General features: G+C 45.5%; 1 long non-coding RNA gene across 1 annotated transcript; it reads right to left on the bottom strand.

The window, feature by feature from the left end:
- Positions 1-567: 567 nt before the first annotated feature.
- LOC310839314 lies at positions 568-4,689 on the bottom strand. Its single transcript, XR_014561424.1, has 2 exons — positions 2,760-4,689; positions 568-1,707 (listed from the first exon to the last, which is right to left on the bottom strand). It is a non-coding gene; the product is annotated as an uncharacterized lncRNA (long non-coding RNA).
- Between the last annotated feature and the right edge of the window lie 837 nt (positions 4,690-5,526).

Genomic DNA, 5,526 nt, shown 5'->3' with positions numbered 1-5,526 from the left:
CGGGGCCTGCAAGGGAAATTTCCTAAGGGGTTGGTCTGGAATGGCCAGCTTGCCCAAGAAGGCCAAAGTGGTGTTGCACGACGGGAGGAGGGGAAAGGATGCGGTCTGGGATGTTTGTGGCCTCACTTTCTGCCCTGCAACAACTCCAAAATCCCCAGCTCAACACCAGTAGGACCAATACCCCAGTTGTCTATTAGTAATTTGTTTACAACATGGTCCACAACAAGTCATACAAACAAACCCACCACCATTGACAATTTAATTATCAAAAGTAAACTCCTATCCCCTTACACAAAGAAAACATAACATAAAAATAAAAGACTTCCTTTATCCTGTACATGGCCTCCTTATTTAGTTCTTGTATACTGTTTCTTTAATATGTGATTATTACAATTTTTCCTAATTATGACTTTAAAAACCACAAAGTCTCCTGTTTTGAAATTAATCGAAACAAGTCCAGGTGTATATTTTGGGGCACTGTCTGGTAAAGTGTTCTCTGCATTTCCCCCATTCTTTTTGAAATTCTTGTCTGGGTTGTCCCCTCATTGCCTCTGTTAATCTGGCCAATTCAGTATACAGTGGTACCTCAGGTTAAGAACTTAATTCGTTCTGGAGGTCCATTCTTAACCTGAAACTGTTCTTAACCTGAGGTACCACTTTAGCTAATGGGGCCTCCGGCTGCCGCCGTGCGATTTCTGTTCTCATCCTGAGGTAAAGTTCTTAACCCGAGGTACTATTTCTGCGTTAGCAGAGTCTGTAACCTGAAGCGTCTGTAACCTGAAGCGTCTGTAACCCGAGGTACCACTGTAATTTAATAATTTATCCTGCCATTCCATTTTTGTTGGCACAAACTGTTTTTTCCAATTTATGGCAATTAAGGTCCTCACCGCGCCTGTGGCATAAAGGAATATTTTTCGATCTTCTTTTGCTATACCTGTGTCTGTTATTCCTAATAGGAAAGCTTCTGTATTTTCCACAAAGTTATATTTAAACATTTTTTAAAGTTCATCATATACTATATCCCAGAAGCTTTCGATTTTTTCACAGTTCCACCAGATATGTACAAGTGCCCCTTCTGCTTTACCGCCCCTCCAACACAAGTTTGCTTTTGTTTTATACATTTTAGCTACTTTGGCAGGTGTTAAGTACCATCTAAAAAACATCTTGATTAAATTTTCCCAGTTGTCTAGTCCGATTGCCAGCCCAGGAGGATGAAGAACCAGGGGGAAATTTGGTTAGTGGTTTTATTTCTTTTTTTCCTCCCCACCACAAGATGCATTTAAAGTAAAGAGAAACGTGGTACCTTGAGGACGCACTCTGCACATGCTCAAATGCATCATGCGCTAAGCAGCTACGTCTTGTCAGAAGGAAAAGAGGCCCTGCACAAGCTTACAGGCACATTGTTGGTTTGCTTGTTTATAACCACAAAGAGGACAAGGCAACTTAGAAAAATGCAACTATCAAGTTGGAAGGGACCCTGAGGATCATCTAGTCCAACCCCCTGCAATGCTGGAATGTGCAGCTGTCCCATAAGAGCATCAAACCCACAACCGTGGCGTTATCAGCGCCATGCTCCAACCAACTGAACTATCCCGTGTTCCACATTCGCCGAGGCATTCAAGCTAAACGGTTGGAGTTCTGGAAACAGAAGACGGAAGCCTCATCAGATGATGGGAAGTCACTCTGAGCATGTGCAGACTGCATTCCCTTGGAGGATGATACATTTTGTATTTGAAAGCACAGTACCGGGAGGAGGAGAGGCGGGTCATCATTCTGTTCTGATGCAGCCAATTTTCAAAGGGCAGCGCCACCCAAAGGCAGTGTTTGCAGGAGCTCAAACAGCCCCAGGGGTCAGAAAACATTTTCAGCAGGGGGCCGGTCCACTGTCCCTCAGACCTTGTGTGTGGGGGGGTGGCCTATATATTTTTTTGGGGGGGGATGAATGAATTCCTATGCCCCACAAATAACCCAGAGATGCATTTTAAATAAAAGGCATGTAAAAACACCAGGCAAGCCCCACAGATAACCCAGAGGTGCATTTTAAATAAAAGCACACATTCTACGCATGTAAAAACATGCTGATTCCTGGACTGTCCACAGGCCAGAGTTAGAAGGCGATTGGGCCGGATCCGGCCTCTGGGCCTTGGTTTGCCTACCCATGGCCCATATATTGACCACGTCTTGTGTACCGATCTCCACTCCTCTCGATATTCGCGCATTGCGACAGAGCTTTGTGGCTCTGCTCAGCCGGCTATCTCTGAAGGAGTTTTCTAATACTGTATATCTGAACTGGTGCTGACTGAGTCACAGGGCTGGCCATTTTTCAGCTGGCCCTCACAACTTTTGCTTTTAACGGCAGCTTGATGTGCAGACACCGGTCGCTGATAATGTGCGTCTCCGCACTGTGAAAAGCTTCCCCCTGCTGAGTTCTGCACATCAAGGCGCTGTCAAGAGGCAGAATAACCAAGCCATGCATGGCTTTCTTTTCTGGTCAGTCGGTAGCCCTGCCAAATAACCACAACTGGGGCTGAGGGGCTTATGACTTTACATAAGACCGTCCTCTATCTGCAGGACTGTTTGGTCCCTGTCTACTGTTCAAGAACCATCAGAAGCGAGGAAGCAAAGGACGTCTTTATGTTACCCGTCCACAGTTAGCAGCGGAATAAAGAGCGGCTTGAGCGGGTCACCGCATCCCAGCAAAAGACTTATTTCTATTCAATTATAGTAATTATTACTAATAAAGTGTCTTCTGTACTGACGAATGAGCATGCTCAAATTTCAGACAAATCGGCGTCCTCTGTTTTCTGCTCATGCATCAAAGTGCCCATCCTAAATTGCAACCAGCCCCTACCTGCAAAACATCATCTCAATTAAAGCCTTAGGCAGAAAGGCATTCATATCAGAAGGCGCATCTTCCCCCATCCTAGCGTCACAGCATGCTTCATTTTAAATGAAACCCTGGTGATGGGGCTTGATTGACTCCAACAAATAGCTTTTCTTTTTTTTAAGGCTGCTGCTTCTCCATTATACAGTCTACAAGAGACCTTGCCGATCTATGAATGCTGCATAGCTGAGCAGGACTGTCGCCACTATTCCCCTCTGCTTTTGGAGCTCCCTCTTTCAAAAACATGCAACCTGAGGAAGAGCCCTGTGTGACTCTAAAGCCTGCATCTAGCATGCTGAGACAGGGTCGTCATATTTCAAGAAGTAAAAATTCAGACACAAAAGTTATTTTGGTGAGGAAAATCACCCAAAAACTTGTTGAGCATTTTTGGGGGAAATTGCCCCCAAAGGCAAAGAGTGATACTCAAACACCTGGGTCTGTTGGCAAAAACCCAGACATTTTGCCAATTTTTCAACACACACACCCCAACACTAATTCCGGATATAGGGAAAACCTAAGTGAAGCTATCTCTCCAGAATGGCTCCGCCGTTTACAAGGCAGACATGACTGCTGCATGCATGCTTTCTGGTGTTATACTGATATTTCTCAGAGATAATATAGCAATTGTGAGAGACATGCCCAGGCAAACCCCTCTTGCACGCAGATCTGGGAACCCTGGCCTGATCTGTGTTTGCCTCATAAAGTCCAAAGACCTATTAACTGCTACACCGACTTTACTTGGGGTTTGCTTCAATGATATAGAGACAAGAAGCTATTTGGCAGACCTTTTGTCTATGTAGCCCAATGTTATCCAACCTGGTGACCACAAGATAGTGGTGGACCTTGCATTCACATCATCCTCTGACCAGTGTTCAAAATTAGCCAGGTGCCAAGCACATTTTGCACCTGGGTATCGGCCACTTGCAACCAAGTGAAGATGCCTGGGTGTCAGGATACTGCCTGACATCTCCACCATCTGGGCATCCTTAGATCACGATTGTTTTTACACACTAATAACCCACCCTGTAGAATTCTATCAGTTCTATTTTACTTACATAATCAGAAAGAATTTCAGGAACCAAAATACTGTATTTTCCGGCGTATAAGACGACTGGGCGTATAAGACGACCCCTAACTTTTCCAGTTAAAATATAGAGTTTGGGATAGACTTGCCGTGCAAGACTACCCCAATTCCAACGCATACCAAATAAAAGACAAAACAAAACAGTCTCCAGTCCGGCTCAGAAATCCGCTCCACTTCCTAGTGGTCGGGGGTGCGCTTAATGCTGTTGTTGGTTCCCTGACTTTGTTGTGAGCCTTTCCTTTTCTTTTACTGCAGGGGCTGCTTGGGCTGAGGCAGTGGCCATGTGTCTAGTTGCTGGGGCAACGTGAGGCCGCCATTTTGGGCCACGTGGTCTACTACTGGGAGTGGTTAGGCTCATTCTGTTGCTGGTGATTGGGGGGGGGGCTTCTGGGGCCAGTTTTCAAGCGTATTTCTGCTTCATGTAGAGAGCTTGGTGTGCTTTGATTTAATTTGCTGTCGCTTTGTCCTTTGGTGGGGAGTTGCTGCAGGAGCTGCTGCTGTAGCCGGCGTATAAGACGACCCCCGACTTTTGAGAAGATTTTCCTGGGTTAAAAAGTAGTCTTATATGCCAGAAAATACAGTACTTTTTCTGTGCAGCCTGGACAGGAGCGGTGAACAATATTATAGTTAATTGCTGTCGCTTGTCTTCAGGTCCCCCACACCACTGCCCTGTTGTAAAGAATATTCTCACGTTATGAATGATCCATGTCACCATTAAGAAAAAGATAGGCCAATATATACCATATTTTTCGCTCTATAAGACGCACCAGACCGCAAGACGCACCTAGTTTTTGGAGGAGGAAAACAAGAAAAAAAATATTCTGAATTCCAGAAACCAGAACAGCAAGAGGGATCGCTATGCAGTGAAAGCAGCAATCCCTCTTGCTGTTCTGGCTTCTGGGATAGCTGCGCAGCCTGCATTCGCTCCATAACACGCACACACATTTCCCCTTACTTTTTAGAAGGGAAAAAGTGAGTCTTATAGAGCAAAAAATACGGCATGTGGACCCTGGATTGAACAACTTTTCTCCTTTAAGTTCTCAAAGCTCTTAACCTAACTCAAGGTTGTCATCTGAGCTAGCCAGATGCTTAACTGAGAATCAATCACAGTCAGTTGAAAAATAAGACTTTAGAACCATCTTAAAGGTAATAAAGGCAAAGGACCCTATGGGGTTGTGGCAATCACCTCGCTTCAGGCCGATGGAGCTGGCGTTTGTCCACAGACAGCTTTCTGGGTCATGTGGCCAGCATGACTAAACCTCTTCTGGTGCAACAGAACACCGTGATGGATACGAGAGCGCATGGAAACTCTGTTTACCTTCCCGCCGCAATGGTGCCTATTTATCTACTTGCGCTGGTGTGCTTTCGAACTGCTAGGTTGGCAGGAGCTGGGACAGAGCAATGGGAGCTCATCCCGTCATGGGGATTCGAACTGCCGACCTTCTGATCGGCAAACCCAAGAAGCTCAGTGGTTTAGACCACAGCGCCACCCGCTGTCTTACCTGTTGTCTTACCCCCAAATGGCCTCGCTTATATATCTGAGTTTCTAAAAGTGTCC

The sequence above is a fragment of the Podarcis gaigeae genome (assembly GCF_964106915.1).
Source record: "Podarcis gaigeae genome assembly, chromosome: 2".
NCBI classification, from domain to species: Eukaryota; Metazoa; Chordata; class Lepidosauria; order Squamata; family Lacertidae; genus Podarcis; species Podarcis gaigeae.
This window is presented reverse-complemented; position numbering and strand designations above follow the sequence as displayed.